At 37.1% G+C, this 20537-nt stretch overlaps 1 protein-coding gene across 2 annotated transcripts in view; it reads left to right on the top strand.

The window, feature by feature from the left end:
• The window catches only part of RAG2 (recombination activating gene 2), a 565728-nt gene that overhangs the window by 394236 nt on the left and 150955 nt on the right, over positions 1 to 20537 (top strand). Inside the window, exons 1-2 of one of the 2 annotated variants that reach the window (XM_040700891.1) lie at positions 5301 to 5474; positions 17256 to 17346. The gene's annotated coding sequence lies outside the window, so the exon portion shown is untranslated. Of the gene's footprint in view, positions 1 to 5300; positions 5475 to 17255; positions 17347 to 20537 lie in introns of those variants that run through there. The other variant, XM_040700890.2, reaches the window with a different exon arrangement.

Genomic DNA, 20537 nt, shown 5'->3' with positions numbered 1-20537 from the left:
GACCGTCTTTAGGGATTTAATGATATGAATCATAATCAGCTCACTGAGGACATAATTCCAAACAGCTTCTTTTACAGTCCCAAAAATAAAGGAATTTTAGCTTTGGCATAGGGAATCCCTATTGTCAGTCCTTCATTTCATAGCATTCTTAAAAAATATGTGATTAAGTTAAAAAGTGTTTATGGAAATTTGAAAATATTGCTTCCTTAATAAAAAAAATAAAAAAATAAAGTTGTAGAACAATCTAGTAGTTAATCTCGGCAGTCCTGATAGCCTGCTTGTTGGCCTGAGAAAAGTATCAGGCATACTATTTTTACAAGAAACTATCCAGATAGTCTCTGATAGCCAGATTCAACCTCGGGTTTCTGTACATACCTCTTTTCATGTTTGAGCTGCAAAATGTATTTGAACTCAGCACGCTGATTTGCAGTATGGAACCTAGAAATAATTTCAATATCCACAATCTAGCTGTGTGCCTCTGTTGGGTCCCACTAGAACTTCCCAGAAATATCACAGTGTAGGCACAAAGGGAAAATGCTGCTCCTTCACGTTTGAAATCCTGCATTAGGCTTACAAAGGAATCATGGAGTTTTACCAACAGAAGGTCATGTCTGACAAACACGGTGCTCACACTGGCACATTGACAAAAATCCCACTGTAACACAAACTGTTCAACAATCAGGTCTCTACAGGAACACAAATCAATGTAGATTTTCTATGCATGTAGGCACTACTTAAATTTCAAGTTGACTACTTCCAACCAGAAACAATCCTATCACAGTTCTTTATGATAATAAAATACAAAAACTGTTTTTCCTTATTGCCTTCCTGGCTTTATTTTGTCTTCCTCCAAACCCTGGAGTAACAAAGGCAGTACAGTCAGTTTGATGACAGAGTTTGGATAGAATATGACAAATCTTAACAGCAGAAAAACAGCAAGCATGAAGCATCTAATAAGGGAATTCAAAAGAAGTGATTTGCACAAAGCCCCCAGTAGAAGCGGTGGCCATACTGCTCGTGGTTCAGCAAATAAATGATCTCGTAGATCATGGTCCAATTACTGCTAAACAGAAATCTTTCTGAAAATATTACTGTGGAAGGATAATTATTTTCCGAATAAAAAATATAAAGAATAAGCATTTGTTCAGTGAAAGTGTTGCACAAAGCAAGCAATTATTCCTCTGAGACACTGCACAAAACCATCAATTAGTATTTCATAAGGCATTACACATAATATGAACAGTCCCTCTCTTGCAAATCTGAAGGGTAATTATTTAATATTGTTCAAAAGGAAAGTATGCAATTTATTAAGTAATAATGGTATTCAAGGAAGAGTAGTTTTAACCTAGGATCTAGGAAATAATTGTACAAGATTAGTCGGCATTTGCCAATGATACTCAATATAAAATCATAGAATTATAGATTCATTGAGGTTGGAAAAGACCTCTAGGGTCATGTAATCAGCCATTAATCTGTCACCAGCATACCCACTAGACCATGTCACTCAGTGCCACATCTCCACCTTTCCTGAAAACCTCCGGAGATGGTGATTCCCCTATCTCACTGGGTAGCCTGTTCCAATGCATTATCACTCCTTTTGAGAAGAAATTTTGCAAATATCCAAACCGAACCTTCCCTGGCAACTTAAGGCCACTACCTCTTATCCTTAGAATTCAAAATCTTCAAGTCTATTTTCAGGTGATCGATATAATACTGAAATTTGGAAGAAAAAAGGTTTTATGGAAGTTATTTAGAAAAGTGATCAGCATACTTCTGAATGGGATAAATATGTGAGCAAGTTCTAGCTGGAATGGATTTACCGTTCTTCCTAGCAGTCTGTATGATGTTGTGCTGTGCATCTGTAACAAAAGCACATTGAGGACTCCTCAGTGCCACCTTGTTTTGGCCATGACTGGACAGTGTTAGCAGAGCACCGAGGCTATTTCATGTCCTGTCCATCATCCCTCCACTGGAAGTACACCAGGAGTAATCAAAGGGTTGGGAGGCTCAGATGAGTACTTACTAAATAAATATTCCATATTGTTCAATGCCATGCTCAGCAATAAGACTGAAAAGAGGAGAAAATTTGAACAGTGATGATAAGTGCATTTGTCTTCGCAAGCAATTGTTAAGTATGCTGAGGCCTTGCTTTCCAGGTGGTGGCTGGACATCTGCCTGCAGATGGGAAGCAGTGAATGAATTCCTCTTTTTGCTTCATTTGTGGGGCACTGCCTTTCCTTTCCTCATAGATCTGTCAGCATCTCGATTCACAGGTCTCCTTGCATACTTTATTTGTTCTTCCCATCCATCCTGCAGGGGTGGGGAGTGAGTGAGATTCTATGCAGATGTTTAGCTGATAGCTAAGGACAACACACCACAATGTGTGATAAGTTCTGAAGATTAATATAGCCTCAGCCATCACAAGTAAATGAATGAGCAGCTCATACCACAACGGTGTAAGGAAAAGTGGAAAGACTGTGGTTCCCTTTCCATCAGATACAGAAGTAGAAGGTAGTTCATGGAATTTTTCTGGTTTGACTCTGACAGCCTATCTCAATAGACTTTTTGGCTGAAATGCTCTTATGAGTCTTGGAAACTTTATCTCATTTTGTTTTGACAAATGATTCATCAACATCATCAGTGCAGTACAGGAATTTCCAGCACAGAGCTGGAAATTTTTGGATTGCAACTCAGCAAACAAAACATTTCAGGACATGATCCAAAAGTCACTAAACTCAAAAGGAATCTGACTTCACTTGATTTAAGGGACTTCTACCAAACTCTAGTCTGCTGTTGTAAAGTGATAAGCAACAAATGATCTTCAGTAGCTTAACTTTCTTTAGGTCATTTGTGTCATATCTTACTTCTTCTCTAAATGTTAATGTAATGCTTGTCATATTTTACCATGACATATCTGAAATGCTCTTTGCAATAATTTTTCCATTATCCCTGCCTCTTATCCCAATTAACACAAATAGAAGAGATCATTTATTAGCTAGTCACATGAAAGAAACTCAGATGATGATCTGGTTCATTTAGGAAAACAGCAAAATCCAATTCTTTAGTATCAGTTAGTATTGGACACAAAAATTCTGAATTCCTAAACCAAACTGAACAATACTCTAAGAAGGAATAAAAATTCATTATCAATAATGTATATCTGTAAGCTTTTTAAGTCAGTGAAAAGAGTATTAGAAAAGAAAATCCACTAACAAATAAGTGCACAATAATAATATATCTTGGAGATTACTTGTGTATAAAACACCAAATATATGTGATGTCAGTGTGGCTTCTACATTAAAAATGCCAGTCAAAACCATCAGAGATTGAAAAAATGTTATGTCTGTACTTGTAAGACAGGTATCAAATTCCCCACTTCCCTCTAATTACAAGTAGTGTTTGTTTAGTAGGGTACTATTGATCAGGCTACAGTAAAATGATAAACTGTTTTGGGCTACCGAGGAAGCAGAACATCCTGATGACAGTTAATAAAAACAAAACCTTTGAAAATTGTTATTTAAAATTTCATCCTAGCTTTTTAAAAAATTGTTTCTAAGTATCTTACGAATGAAAACAAACAGAAAGATCACTAATTTAATCAAAAATCTTAAATGGGATTAAGCAAAGCAGCTCAATTTCTACCACCAAAATTCTCTGTGACCTTGAGAAATTTGTTCGATCTTTTGTACTTCTTTTTCATATGTGTAAGGTAAGAGTGGAAGACACCTGTGAAGAACAAATTTATTCATGTCTTCAAGGCATTTAGTTTCTATAACAACATAGGCCACTTAGTAGGCTGGTATCCATCAAACCTAATGTCTTCTAAAAAGAGCAGAGAAATAAAAAATATAGTTAAAGAAGTGTCAATCAGAAGACTCACTCAAAATTAGGTTCAGTCAATGAAAGTTCAGCAGTTTAAATTTGGGACTTTGTTTAGATCAATAATCAGTATAGAAGTCTGTATCAAAATTTAGATTTTCTGCTCCATTCAGGATTGAATCTGTTATGGTCTGCTCCTAATTTCTGTTTTTAAAGGGTAAAAACAAGAAGGTGAAGATATTGGCAGTGTTCTAAAAGACTTTACTAGATGTTCCAACAAACCACTATGGCTCAGTGCAGCAAAGCAAACTGCTCCTTCATCCATAATTTATATTTGCTGTTATATTTGTTGGAATTTGCTCTCTATTTTTCTCTCTTGACAGCACAGTCTTTTCTCAGGATCTGAATTTTGCAAGTATCTTTATCTCTTTTCTTGTGGTTCTTTAGCAACAAAGACAAATACAAAAAGAAACAGAATCAAAGATAGACTAGCCACTATGAAATAAAAATTAATCCACCATTAGCCAATGTGCAGAACTAAAAGGGCAAATGTGGTAAAAAGATAAAATAAAAAAATAAGGGATATTGAGAGAACCTATGCAGGATACATCAGGGTATTTGAGACTTTACCTAAAGGTAATCATCTGCGCAGCCAGGAAAGAGCTTCTGATTTTGCAAACCAAGATTCAAACAGCTGCAATGAAGAAAGATACCCAGCAGCGTTCCAGCTAAGCTCATAAAAGAAGCTCAAGATTGCACAGCAACACGAGCTCTGGCTCTCTCACTGAGAACAGGCAGCAAGTGTAGAGTGAAAATGTACATACCTTAGTCCAGCACGGAGGGTGAAATGGGTTGGAACATTGTATTTTATGTACCTGCTGAGTCCACACCAGCACAGCAATATGAAAAAAAGCCATTGGCAGTGCATCCATATCTCATGTCTTCAAGTCACACCTTTCACTGCAACTGGCAGTGGTTACATAATTTCAAAACAGTTAGGAAATGTATTTACAACAAAAGTAATAACCATTACTGTGCTTTGAAGAGGTGATTTGTCCCTTTTCTTTTTATTTTCAAAATACAGTCAAACTAAACCTATGTTTTTAATAATAAGCTATTCAAATATACTCCCTTTGGAAGGCAGGAAGGAGGAAAAGAATTTTCAAAACTATGTTTCAAAATGGAGTAGTCTAAATGACTACGGAGAGAAGGTAGTACACAGCACAGTCATCTCAGTGTATGTAAAATGCAACCACTGCTACATGAAATCATACTCTCAAACTCCTCACAGCTAGGAGTAACCTAAGGGGGAAAGGTAACTTAAGTGACAGGGTGTCTCTGCTTACAGGTGTCCGTGCCTATAGCAGGACGGTTAGAACTAGATGATCCCTTCCTATCTAAACTACTCTGTGATTCTATGATTCTATGAAAATGTGCTCTGGAGCACTCATTGACTTTCCATTGTAATTCTCATTAGGTACTTGACTTCTACTGAAGCCTTTGAGAACATTCCCAAAGACCCAGGATTATTGTGACTACACTCAAAAGTCCTCAAACACCTTTGAGAGAATGAGTGCTCCACAGAACACATGGTTGAGGGGGATTGAGCTCTGCCTGACATCACCACTCTCGACGGTAACCTTGTCATATGAAAGGTAATAGCTAGGGAAAGGAGAGGAGTGATCAAAGTGGCTTCCTTGGGAGTAAGAGGGAGGATGTGGTCCTTTTCTAGACTCCTCCAGCTGCTTGCAGTTACCATCTGGATGGGAAGGCCTAGCCTGGCTGTGGCAATTTAACCCTGGCTGGGCAAAGCTCTCTAGGAATCCTTGCTGTCTGTGCTCCTCCTTGAATCAGTTCTGATTTTTTTCCTTTTCTACTCTACTAGGAAGCATCATTCCTTTAATGGTTAGAAACTTTCTCACATCCAAAGTTCATCATACCTAGTTTTACAATCATTTTTACCTCTACCAGCATCATTTTTTAGCTTAAACAGTGCTTTCCCTACTGCAGTGTTTCCCCCTACAGATGTAGATGTAGCTAATACCTATATCTCAAATCCATTCATTTTGTTATGTTAAAAAAGTTATATCTGTGAGTTTCTTGCCTTACTAAAGATGAAGAGCTGCTGAGCACTTTTGGAATGAAAGCAATTGATATTACATTTATTAGATGTGTATGTAAAATATCCTCTGCCAAAATATCTCAACATTTAAAGTGAATGTAGACATTTCCATAGGGCTCTGTAGTGGGTTACATCTTGAAAATATACCACACACACAAAAAATCGTTATGTTGTTTAGTTATCAGTATTAGTAAATTTAGCTACTCTTCTTGTTGCTGATGGTGAAAATTTATTGCAATATACTCTGCATATAGAAAAACTTTGAGTTAGTCCCACAATCATGATTGCCTTGCCTGTTGAACATCTTATGTTTTTAGTAACCGGAATTCTGTCTGATGTTTTGATCTCTGAGGTTATAATGCTACTAAAGACAAACATGAAAGTTTGATGCCTCTCTAGTAGTGAATTAAAGTAAGAATATCCAGTAAAACTTGAAGTATTGACAAAGTTATGGAGACACTACAATGTTTTAGTGGCTCATTAATAGTTTAAGTGACATCAGAACAGAAAGGATAGGTAGGAAGTGATAATCCATGTCCATCAAGTCAATGGGATGCCACTCATTTGAGTGAATTTCTATCTGCAAAGAATTGATCTAACAAAGTGGATAATTAGGTTTAGCTCAGAATATCCAGAAGAAGCACCAGAGGAAATTTAAATCAACAGCAAAATGTGAATATCCAAATAATAGTTTAGCCATATAACTAGGACTGACAATATTATATGTTATAATCTCTACTGAAAGGTGGCTTGCATGCCTAGTCTTAAGAGGAACCCTGACAAGTTTTGATTTTGCACCTACTAAGAGGAAGGAAAGCAGCTGGCAAGCAGTAGAAATGTTTGTGTCCTTCAAAGAGTGACCTTCTTGCAAGTTCTGGGCGGAACTCTGCCCAGACTGCATCATCAGCCTTTCAAATAGCTTTGCTTTCCATGAAGTTAGAACTTCTTTGGTCTGAGTTTTGTTTTCCCAGTATATATGGAATTTAATTCTCAGTCTTGCTAATTCTTAGACCTGATGCATCACTGGTGCTGATTCCTGGCCCTGGTGCCAGCCTTTGCTGGGCTGAACATGCCAAGGGGCCACAGTGGCACTGCAGAATGTTTGACTCTGATCTCCTGCAAACAACACACGTTACTCAGGCAAGGGGAGCTATTTCTCTATCTGCTTACTATGTGATACAATATCAAGATTTTGATCTACATAAAAACATGCTTAACTGCTACATATCAGTCAGCAGCAAATAATATGACACATTTACTAGTTATGATTTTTGTTACGGCAAAGAAAATCCAAAAGGTCATTCAACAGCACAGGAGTAATGGCTCCACAGGACTCCAGCTCTGCTTCCAAAAATAAAACCGTGAAATGGAAAATTGATTAAAAATGTAAGATATACTGCTCTGGATATAGTTATATCAAAAGTAATATAAGAATACTGCAGTGTTTCTGCTTATAACCATTTCTGTATCACTGGGGGTCCCCCTAATGGTTTACATTTGTGACACTGAACGCTCAGTTTAAAATATTCCTTTTTTTTTTTTTTTTTTTTTTACATTAGAAGAGAAGAATGTTTTAATCTTGTGCTATTTTTATTGCAATAACTGACCATTAGGTGCCTAAAATCCCCCTTTTCAAGGCATATAAGAAAACATCAGTGGCCATCAACCCATTCAGCGGGAGTCGCAACACAGCTGCTTCTGTAGCTCCTCCCCTGGGACTGAAGAAGACACTAAGCCCCTGGCATTGACTGCTGGCAAGAGCTGGCTGCCAGCTCATCTCTAGAAGAATGGTTCACACAATTTCATTGAAGAGAAGCATTACGCGTGTATTCACCAAAATGATGGGTACAAAATCTGGCTGATGTTTATTGTGAGTAGAGCCAAGAAAATCTTACAAAAAGTAATAGTCAACAGTCTATATTCTGTCTCTGTCAAGAGGTTAAAAGAGGATGACAAACATAGGCAGTTTACAATTTGACTCTATGAGAAGGTCAGAAAATGATATGGGTGGAAAAGAAAGACTGAGCAGGTGGAAATGGGAGGGAAGAGGAGAGCAGCTCCGACTGGGAGCAGGACCTTCCAGGCCACCACCAGGAACATAAATGGGGGGCTCTACTGTACATAACGAAGCCAACAACTTTTACAAGCACAGGAAAGGAAGTAGAAGCAGAGGCAGGCAATTCTGAGACAGTAAAAAAATGTGTAAACTGATTATTTTATACCACAGTGATAACCAGTAAACTTGAGCTTTTTGAGCAGCAGTTTTGGGCAGGATAATGCCACAAGTAATGAATTAATGTCAGTGAGAACAGAATTGTCAGTGGCCAGACTGCCTAGAGGAACTGTGGATGACCCATTCCTTGGAGGCATTTAAGGCCAGGTAGGGGGCTTGGAATTGGATGGTATTTAAGGTTTCTTTTTACCCAGAATATTCAGTGATTCTATGCTTGGTTCTATGATTCTATGATTAACTTGAAACGTAGCAACATACCCAAGTGCCTACCTGCAAAATTTTTATTTATGCAGATGCTTCTTTATAGTAGACTCCTACAGAAAAGGTACTGAATCTTATAGGATACCTGTGAGTGAGAGGAGGAGGGATGGTTACATACGCACATACACACACTTCCAACAAAATAGTCATCCCAAGTTTCATCTTGGATTTAGCTTTCCAAATCTATTTCTAGTTTACTTTTTATCAGCAGCTTGTCTTACTAGAAGCAGAACATAATATTAGTGTGTAGATCTGAAATTAGTTAGTTTCTTATCTCTGCTTCATATTCTATTTTCTTTTTACCTGATGTTCTTTTTGATACCTTTGATTTAGAAACATCCAAAAAACTGTTATCAGCTTCCCTTATCAGAGAATGACTGGGCAAATATTTTAGTACAGTTATTACTTACAAATATTTCTATACAGCCAGACAAAATCACCAACAATTAGAAGAATAAATACAAATCCAAAAGTCGTAACCTTTTATTTTCCTACTACTTTCTTAGGCTGCAAAAGACTCAGTCTGAAATCGACTTGATGAAGATCTGACTCCCTGATTTCACTTACTAACAGGACATCTCTTTCTGTGCAGTCCCAAATCTATGGAGACATGCCTTTCTTTGAAGTGATATATCAGACAAATAAAGAGTTACACACTGGAAATCTTGAACAAAATCCTCATCCTCCTCCAAACTGCAGATGCAGTTTTTAAACCCTGTTACACAAAAAAAAGTTTAGATCCTTTGAGGTTTCAGGTCACAGATTTTCCTTTTAACTTTGTGACAGTGACAATACACATTCTGCCAAGTCTGAATTCTTTAAAAATACAGTGACCCTTTTAATTTATTACCAGTTACTAATAGCTTCCCATGTTTCATCTATAAATTTCAAGGTGGAATCAAGCATATAATGTAGAACACAAAATATTTTTCTTTTTATTCCTCTCCTAAATTTATAGAGCAAAGTCCTGCATTAAAATAATTCATGATGGATAGTAGAACCTTAAAGTGTACGGCAAAATTAAGTCTCAAGAATGGAGATATGAATGATTTCATAATAAAACCATGAGGCTGCCTCCACAGTACTGATTTCTTAGAAGGTTCTCTGTAGGCTCACTTATTTATGACAGATGGCGTATTTCATCTTCTATGCCTTAAGTATTAACTTTTGTTGCTGCTTTCTTGAATATATTTTCTAACACTCCAGAAGCTGCGAATTAAGCATAGCTAAGTGCATCGTATGCTAAAGATTTGTTGAAGAACTTGGATATAATCAACTTACAAATACAGCAGAAGAATTTTATGACATCAGCAGCATTCTTATTGCTAGAGAAAGAAATGGGCTTCTAAGATTTCCAAAGAATGTAGTTTTTGAGTAAATTTTACCTGCAATATTTTGATTCTACCACTTCATTTAGATGTACAGAGGAAAATCAGCTCATCAGAAACTACAGAAACATTATTTTAAGGGCAATAACATTGTGAATCATGTGTTGGAAGGCTATTTTGCTATCACTTGCATTGATGAACACCGTAAATAACTAAGATACTTAGTGAGACTCCATAAGAACTCAAGGATACCCAGGGGGAAAATAGTTCCATAAAACCATGATGAATTGTAATTTACCAGAGAATTTCAGTTGTACAAGAACAGCTACTATAAAAAAATCTTGGAGAAAAGAAACATCTGCCATTGATCTCCTTAGCAGTATTGCTTTTGAATATGTCATTACTTTTGTGCCGGTTTGGGTGAGTCTGCCATATTAAAAATAATTTGATCCACTTTCTTTAATGCATTTATATACAACAAAGATCACAGCAGCTAAGTCACCCACACTACAACTGCTGAGGGGGAAATGAAACTCAAGAGAACAAATTTACAACTTTAAATGAGGAGAAACAGGTCACTCAGAAACAATAAGGCTGATGTCTTTCACAGTAAATTGCAACTTGTAATAATTCCAATTCCTATTTTTAAAAGATATTTCACGTTTAGGTACTGTTATAAAATAATACTTCTATTCTGAAGTGACATGGCAGCACTATTATAAATATCTGGGCTACGCTTCATATTTATGAAGATTATGTACAAAGATGACATCTATTTTCGTAGTGGAGTTTTTAATATTAATTTATATATTTAGCTACTTCCTCTCACAATGTTGAGAAGTTTATTTTGTTCCCATCTGATAGACAGAGACCCAAGGTTGTACCTACGCTGTTCTGTAACAGAGTCTTTCAGAATGGCCACAGGAATGAACTGACTAAATATTCACAGTATCTTGCTCTGGAAGCATCACAGCAGTACCTCAGCAGGACACTCACAAGCAGCATTGGTTCTTCAGATTTTGGACTCTCCCTACCAGAAACAAGCAGTTTCTATCTCCCAATGAGCTTGAAACAACTGTGCACCATCTCACCCCAACACCCTCTCAAACACCTTCAAAAGCTCATGATTAAAATTCGACATGTAGCTGTCTTAGATGATAATGCAGATACATGGTATTAGCCATCAAAAAGCTAACAAGTGCTACATCCTTCTTTCCACACATCAGCACATCATCTTCAACCAGGAATTCAACAAAGATCTTTTAAATAGATGTAAAGGGTCAGCTGCAGCAGTCACCAGGTAGATTAATTACCACACGGCCAAAGATGACAAACACAGTGCCAAGAGTCACCCCTGTTGAGTCTCGGCTGCAATAATTTCTTGGCAGGTGAACAGCTGTAAAATGTGTGGCTGCCCACAATGTTGGAGGAGATTAGATCTTATCACAAACAAGCCTATGGTTTTCAAGGCCTCTGAATTCTACATATATTAGTGATGAGAATTGGGCTTCCCACCACGTATGTGATCACCACCACCAGGCTTCTGTCCTCTCCAATTCTAAGCACTGCATTTGTTTGCATGCCTTCTACACTGCATTTTCAGCCCCACAGAACCCCGACTTGTCAGTGCAAGAGCTTCTGTCTTCCACAGCAACTTTCACAGCAGTGTCTGGGCTCTGACTGGCCTCATCATATCACCAAATTTTGGAAGAAAGGACCACATTGTGTCATCCTCTACAGAACCATGCATAACTGGAGCTGGGGCAGCCCAATTCTCCTGCTTTGTCAAAAGACTTCTCAGAAGGCAAAGACATCACTCAACTATGAAGGTGCACAGTAATGATGCATTGCCACTGTGCATTGCCAGTGATTATGTATGTCAGTGGCAGCATAAAGTCTAGTCCAATTAAAGTCAGCCCATAATTAAGATTCAAGAATAGAAGCTGCAGTGCAACTCTGCAGAGCCAGTGCTCTGCCCTGATAAAACTTTCCATGCTCATTTCTAGCCAGCACAGATTTCCTGGTGCCTGAGTTGTTTTAAATCTGAAAAGGGGAGTCCAGTCCAACACGGTCCACAACAATACAAACTACTTATTGTGTCCATATCCTGTATTGTTTTAACACTAATGCTTCTCCTAATGTCATCAGGGGAGCAAGAAAATTTGGTTTTGCCTGCCCAAGAACTAGTAGTCCTGATGATTATTTGCTCTCTTGTGAATTGCGTGCTTTCATCAATTCATCTTGAATATATATATTCAAGTATATATCAAGTATATTCAAGTAAACTACAAAAGAAAATATTTCAGCATGTAAAACCTATCAGTGACCTTATTTCTTACTCTGGTAATCATTTTTAAGCAAAGAACAATGACTTGGTATTTTTTTAACTGAAGAGCAATGACTTGGTATTTTATAGGTAAAAATATTATATAAAATAATACAAAGAATTACTATTTTTTCCCTCACATTGTGACTAAAAATAAAAAATACTTTTTTTCCCTGTTTCACAAGCATAGCCTGCTACTGCTAGTTGTAGAAAAGCATTCTCAGAAGGTGTTACCTAGGAGGTTTATGACTCACAGAGCATAAAGGAATCTGGATAAGGATTTTAAAAATCACTCATAAGGCAGAATGGCATGGCTCAGATTAATGACAGAGAAAAATAAATTCAAATGCATAGAAATACTGTAAAAGTTATTCTGTTATATTTCTATTTAACTACTATTTTAAAAAATCTTTGGAAATCATATCTTAAGAGAACATCTGTATTATCAGCATTAATACAAACTGTAAGGATGGTGAGGCCCTGGCACAGCTGACCAGAGGAGCTGTGGATACCCCATCCCTAACGGTGTTCAAGGCTGGGTTGGATGGCGTCCTGATGTGGTGATGGCAACCCTGTCCACAGCAGGGGGGCTGGGACTAGATCATCTTTAAGGTCCCCTTTAATCGAAGCCATTCTATGTAAGTTTCCACATTATGCTTCTTAAGAGATTTCTAAGTCATTCATTAATGAATGGTTTTCTAGCCTTTTCTACTTGGCTGTAGCACTGACTTATGATGATACTTGTAAGATGAACAAATTTCTCCCAAAAAAACTGTTCGCATATATACCGTTAACTGTTAAAATGTTATTCCTTTCAGATGCTACAAACAGTAGTTTCAGATCATGATCCAAAGGATTAGAGATATATTCCATATTTCTGGTTTCCAAAACGCATTCATTTTCCACAAGAAATCTTCAAATTATCCATCCATATTGATTGAGAGTTATTTCTAGCTGCTCAACACCATTACTAGCTCTTTGTGTAGAGCCATAGTCATTCACCCAGTCCAACAGGCTGCAAAATGATCCTGATCCATTGTCCCTTGCCATATCCCTGCCAGCAACTACTTCTGACAAGACATAACTAGGGACCTGTTGGGTGAGCATTAGGGTTGTCCACACAGCAGCTGCAGCCATTTCTCTGCTTCTCACATCCTTTCCACACAAGCAAGAAAACAAGCTCTTCTCCTTCCTGTTCAAGCACACTCTGAGTGAGAGACACTACCCCTCATCCTCAAAAGACAAAATGCAAGGAATTTTTTGAGAGGACTGGGCCTAGTATTGCTCCTAGGAGATCAGTATGTTTTACATGATTATTCATAATCAAAATATGTTTCTGAATTCATCCTCTTTGAAGGAAAGACAGAAGAATGTTGCTTTTGGAGATTTTTCTTCTTTTACGAGCTATTATGGAGAGAAGTGCTTAGAGACATGGAATTAAAAGCTAAAGTATTGTGTCTGCTTTTATAAAAGCTATGGATTTTTTCTTTAAAAATTAATGTTGCAATGCACACAAGAACCATATATGTGAAAATAGCAGAGAAACTGACATTTGTAAAGTTGTGGGGCAAACATTAGATCTCTTGACATAAAAAATGTATGAACGGTCCATGAAATACAAATAACACTGTTCTCATTGCCTTCTCCACTCATGTTTTCATGGCATATTTTAAAACCAACACTCTATATAATATAAAATGCATACTGCATTGACAGATAATGATCAACAAGAGTTTGAACACATGAACAAAGGGAATCTCAACATTTCTGTCCTCTTTCAGGAGCACTTCAGTGTGTTTTAAAATTATAAGAGGAATTGATATGAAAATGTGCCCTTCTATCAGCTGCAGAAACACATCTCAGTGTTGAGTGGTGGAACCAATGGAACTATCCAGCAAAAAAGTGTCATTTAAGGGTGGGTGGCAGACACCTCTTCAATTAGGATAAACAAAGTTCCTGTCTGATCCTGTAACAAAGATTTACCTTTAAGAAATTTAAATTAATCATCTATTATTCATTACAACTCCATATAGATACTTTTAATTAACACATTTCCCCTTGTCTCTTCTCCTTTAAACTTCCCAACATGTTCTTGACGGAACAATTGGTCTTTATTAATGTGTGACAGCTTAGAGATGCAGCGAGCTGTCTGCCAGATGTTTGAACTCTGGTGAACTGCTGTTCACTTGTCAGACTGGCAATGAGGAGCGAACAAATATCGCGCTATTCAGCCTCCCTTCTGAGCTGCCAAAGAATTTCAAACAACTTCAAATGTCAGAGCCAAAGGATCTGCTGAGAAAGAATAGGGTATGTTCCTAAGGAGATCAGTGAGCCATGACTTTTCTAGAAAGGCAACTTGATTTTTTGTTATCTTCTGTGCATAAGTGACAGAGTAAAGGGCTGGAGCATCAGAGGAACCCATGCCACAGGGAGAAAGAGGCTTCAGAAGTACACAGCTTTCACAGATTCTCAAGTTCTTTATGGACTGTTAAGTAGAGCAGAGAATAGAAGTAAGCAGGCTATTATAAAGCATCTCCAGACAGGGACATTTGACTCTGAGGCTGTTCATATCTGTGAGCTGAAGGAGAGAGGTCCTCTGTGAAGTATGAGCGTATTAATCACTTGTTCAAGGAAAAGGAAAAAAACACGTTTCATTTCTCCTTTTTGTTGTAATTTTTTTCTGAGTCACATATAAAAGACAAATGGACAAATTAACCACAGACCTAGCACTTTAAATTTCAAAAATATGTCCCCAATAATATCAATAAATAAGAAGGGGGAGATGCTAAAATGTGTCCCACCTTTTCCATGAATGAGCCCTGCATACACGCCTGCTGCACTGGCTGCAGGAGCACAGCCATGTCCCACCAGCACGTGTTTATAATGCCACGCAAGGAAAGTCCCTCTGACTTAAGTAACCTCCACCACCTACCTAGAAGAAACCTTTTTGATTCCACACTCACATTTAAATAACACCTCATTTGAGAGCAGTATCTATTCAAAAGCACTGGCATTTTAATATGCAGAGAAGAGTAGTGTGGTTTGGATAGTCCCTGGCTCCACATTTTATTGCAAACAACATTAAACATCGTGTGACATGTGGCCTTGGAAAACCTTGGAATTGTTAAAAGATTCAAACCACAACAGTTCAATGTTGCTGTTCTGTAGTAAAACTCTTGCATTACATTGTTTGCACTGCACTGAAGGATGCTGATAGGAGCTTATATGGTAGCTGTCCCTCAGGACGCTCTTGGAAACAAAATGCACATCTCCTGAGGCTATGACAGTAAACAAATTTTCGTATTTCTTCATTTGAAGAAACAAGAAGGATTAGCAGTAACCCCTTGTAATTCTGTCATGTCTAAAAGCCCAACCTGCAGAAAAGGCAGAGTAAGTGTGAAAATTTGGGGCTAAACCACATCTCATTTTCAGACTTTCACACTGAAATTAAATATGTATATATTTGAGTCCAACATGTTTTCCACTGTGTTACTGCTCAGTCCCCAGACCAATGTTTTTTGAGCACTCACTCTTCAGGCTTTATAAGCAAACCACTAAAGCTACCTACAGATGTTTAAAGTGTCACTTATGGTGGACAAATTACTTTCACAGCTTTCTAAAAACATTCTGCACTGTTTAACAGTGCACGAAATTCTATTCAGTTACACCAAATACCACTGAGAGGTTTTGCCTGTTTCTTCATAAAGTGGACTGCTACTATGAGCTCACTTAATCCCGTAAACTCTCAATTTTTATAATTTCCCAAGTGATAACAAGAAAAATTGCAAATGATGCTACAGCTCCACTCATCTTTTGTCATTATACCTGGCTCAATCAACTTGAGTTATCTTTTCCCAAGTTCTCTCTGAGCTGAAATATTATTTCCTTATTTGTAATTCACGGCTCCTCTTGAAATGAGCAATGGTGTTTACAGTTCTGAGCATCCAGAGTTCTGCATCATAATTTCTCTGTTACTCTGTGCTGATTCATTCATTTCCGTTTCTGTCATGGCATTATTAAAAATAAAAGTACTCCATTTTTACCATTCTTAAATTAAAGATTGATCTTTAAAAACATGTTTTCTCACATTTTAATGATTTGAAGCCTGGTTAGCAGCAAAACACAGCAGAGACAAGATGTACCAGGGTAAATAAATCAGCAGACAGCATCTTCTTGTGAATTTTCCTTGATTTTTATTAAATGTCCTTTGGTACTTAGATTCAGTTATAATACATTGAACCTTGTTATCTGTGCTGTAATTGAAGGTCTCCCTACAGATGTTCGTAGCAAATCAGATGAAACTGTGTGTGGTAAATGAAGTAATTATGGTCTGCTTAGCTCAGTCTTGTTTTGATAGAGTTTAAAGGAGTTCAAAGACAATAATATGTTTTCCAAGGCTTCATTTGGTAGCAAAGAAAAAATAGTTCTTTTATCTAGTAGTTGTCCTGCAGCAATAGTAAAGGCCTCAGCCCATTTTTTCCTTAAGAATAATACCTATTATTTCATATAGGGTTTGTGCATACAGTATTCTACTACATGTTCAGAAAACTTGGGGCTAATATTTCCTCTATATATTGGGAATTCAGATGTCTGAGATATTAAAGACTGTTTTCTGTGCTAAGGGATAATGAAAATAATTCAGCTTTGTTGGCACTTCCTCCCAAAAAATAGCTGCAAAACATTCTGCTGAGTGCCATTATGAACACCACTAGTTTTCTTTTATGTTCTTGTGTTATTACTAATGCATTTCACCAAAATACTTTCTTGTACAGTTTTAAACTAGTGATAAAATAACGTCATCTTGGAAACAAACCATGAAAAATGTGTTGTGGATTAGAAAGTGACAGTAACTTGCCATTAACTTAACACCTTTGGACAATATAAAAGTAAAATGAATAAACATGTAATTATATTTGGGGATCTTATTAATGTTTATAAATAAATTAAATGTGGCAGTCAAAGGGATGTGGCCAACCTCTTCTCAGAGGTTTCAGAGGTCTGTGGGGGCAGACCCTTCCAAGCCCTACAATTCTGTGATTCTGCAATATACATTAATGCTATTCTCTCCACATCTTGAGAGAGTGCATTATGGCTACTAGTATGCACACAAAGCATAAGTATTTATTATATTTAATTTGTTAACCTTCATCATTTTCTTTCTTTCAGGCTTGTGTTATGTACAACCTCAACTATGCCTTCCATTCCAATCTCCATAAAAGTGATCTGCCACCAACCCGTAATGGCTTACAGTGGTAAGGTAAGAGTGATGACTTTGTCAGCAATTACAGTCTGACTCTGATGCTTATTCTCCATAATGTTGCTAGAATCAAAAATGATATAAAGGTGTTTGATTTCAGTAGGTGTGATAAGCAATCCAATATTTCAGGACAGTCGCCAAGGTAAGGGAGTGTTCGAGGAATGTTTCAAATCAAAACATCTAAAAGTTTAATCCAAAAACAGATCAAATGGAACGCAATTGACCCACAAGCATGGCTAAGGCAAATAATGCCATCTCACAGTTATTTGTCTACAAAATATTTGCTGTTATACGGAACAGCCAGTAATCCAGACTCAGGTACGGCATCTCTCTGTGAGAAGCATAGTGCTCTCTTTCTTTGGATGTTTTGGCCAGAGTGAGAGTATGTTGTGCTTCAGTAAATAACAGAATTGTTTTGAAAGTGGTAATTAGAGGAGCAATGGTATTAAAAACAAATAACTAGAATGATTTAATTAGGATTATGTGATTATGTGACAAAAGTAAAAAATGAGCAAAAGTAGGATTGCTAGACCAAGAAAAAGAAAAACATTCTGGTGGTGGTCAGGGTTGATTTCTTTTAATCATATTTTGGGACATAGCTGCTTTGAAGATTTTCTGTCCCTGTTGTGTCAGAGACTGGGACAAAAGAGTCATTAGAGGAGAAAAGTCTTGGAAAACAATAAAATCTTAGGATTGGGAGCTAAAGGAACCTAAGTTTGAGGGAACAGTTATCAAGATGTACAAAATGTAAGAATCAGTCAGAATCTACATTAGAATATGGGGATATTTACACAACATGCCCAACAGGCAATAAGTGTGGAGAGAGAAGCTACACAGCAGAAAGCAATTAAATTACATCAGTTTAGTTAGTTGAAATGTCAGCTAAAGGTAAAGCTGTACATTACTTAGGTGAGTATGTCAACAACAGCAACAACAAAAGTGGCTACAAGTGAATCAAGTAATAGAATTTATTTGGTATTCACTGTGGTCTTTGACGAAGTCCTTTGTAGGACATGGAGTGACTTCAACACAAAAATCACCCAGTGCTAAATCAGATTGCTAAATCAGATCAGGTGCATTCTGCCTTAAAATTATGAAACAAAATAGTTGAGGATGAAAAGTGAAGTTTCAGTATGACACAGAAAATTGTTATAATTAGAATAACACAATTGATTTAAGTCTTCACACTACAACGATGTTTAACATACACAATATTTCTTCTACACTTATGTTAGCCAAGAATTACAAAAAACTGTGAGAACTTCAGGTGAACTCTAATCAACACAGTAAATGGTCAAGAGAGCATAATCAACCTCTATGCCACATCAGAAGTCAGTGTCGATCAATAGAAAAAGAAACATTTCAGAAAGGACTGTCGGAATGCATCTTGAACTTGAATAGTTTCTACATTAGCTATGACTATTTAGAAAAAAAGGGATCAGTGAAGAGAGAATAGTGAGTCTGCTAAGTGTGTTACTTGTTAAAAAATAACACAACAATAATAATAATTTAAAATAAAAGGATTAGGATTGAAAATAAAGCAGCAGTGACTTCATCACGTGCATCAGTGCTGTTACTTCATGTTTATATAGCTGGTGTTCAGTCTGATTATTCTACTTGGAGCAAAAAATTAAAAATAGATGTATCCCAAGAACAAACAATGTGATTTAAGTCACTGAGAAGGTCTTGAATTAGTAAAGTTTGGGATTTATAGAAGTCACATAGGAGGAGTATGTTCTCAGGGCTTTCATAATTAAGGCCACCTAGACCTAGCCACATGACACATGTTGCCAGCTCTGGGTATTTACACACTCTTAGCCATTATTATGGCCTTTTTCTATCCCCTACTTATTATTTCACCTTATGTTGCTTGTGTCACATGAAATTTTGAATTAAAAGTTCTTTGTCTGTTTTAGGCACAGCTGCCTGTATGTTTACTTGAATACAAGTGCACACTAATAGCAACAACAGAAGCAAACCATAGGTTTTTCTCAGCCACTTTTGGTCTCTGCACACTAGCTTTCATTTTAGCCTATACTTCCTGCCAGTCTTAATGGCCGCACTCTGGCACCAAGGGAAGAGCAAACCTGGCAGACCAAGGAGCAGTAGGAGCCAGTTTACCAGCAGGGCAGAGAATTTGCTGCAGTTCTAATTGAAAAAAACAGCCTCATTTGGGCTTTTGCCTTCCCCATCATTCTCTCCCTCTCTGCTAGCTTCCTGTTAAGTTCTATTGTGATTCTCCAATGCAGTCATTATATTCTCTAGATATTTGATTTACATAATTGAAGCAGTCCAGCTTATTTTAGGAAAATTACAACTTTGTGGAAAAAAAATAACTTATACAGTAATTATGGCAAAGATGTTCTGCTTTGTGTCAGACACAATGAAATTAGTGGGTTTAAAAATTAAGAACAAGGGTCTTTAAGCTCTCGGTGTCGTTTTTAAAATAAGAATGAATACTGTTAAGAAACAGCTTTGCATGTTAATCACAGTGGCTGAGAACATTTCTTGCTAAAGATATATGATGTTCAAAATTATTAAAAAAATACTGAGGGAAGGAAATTGATTTTTTTTTACTGTAAAATTTACCTGTCATTCTGCAAGATAAGTTACAACCATATCTGGCCATTAAAGAAGATTATTGTAAGAAAAGTCACCTACTACAGAAAAAGAAATGTTGAGTGCATGTTGATTTCAGCCAAGGTTTATGCAACTTACTTCATATCAAGGAAGCAAGATTATGAGTGGTTTGGTTCTCATTACTGTATAGTTCCTTTGCACATAGGGTTCATTTCCAAAACAAAAGGTACAATAGCAACTGTCAAATATATGTAATGGAATAAGAAAGACAAATATTGAGGGTAGCTTAGTAACTATATCAGCCAGTTCCCTCAGGACTCTGGGATGCATATCTACGGGATCCACAGATTTACTGATGTTCAGGTTCCTCAGGTGGTCTGAGGAATTGGTGGTTTGAGGATCATTGGCCTGATCTTCATTTGTAGTAAGAGGGACACTGATCCCTCCAGTCCCCACCTTCTCACTCATTCACTCAAGGGGTGTATGAAGAACTGTTGCTAGTGAAGTTTGAGGCAAAAAGTTGTTGAGTACTTCAGCCTTCTTCTTATCTGTTGTTACTAGACTGTCTATATTACTCACTAGGAGGGGTACACCCTCCTGGACTTTTCCAG

Source organism: Gallus gallus, chromosome 5 (genome assembly GCF_016699485.2).
Source record: "Gallus gallus isolate bGalGal1 chromosome 5, bGalGal1.mat.broiler.GRCg7b, whole genome shotgun sequence".
In the NCBI taxonomy this organism is placed as follows: Eukaryota; Metazoa; Chordata; class Aves; order Galliformes; family Phasianidae; genus Gallus; species Gallus gallus.
This window is presented reverse-complemented; position numbering and strand designations above follow the sequence as displayed.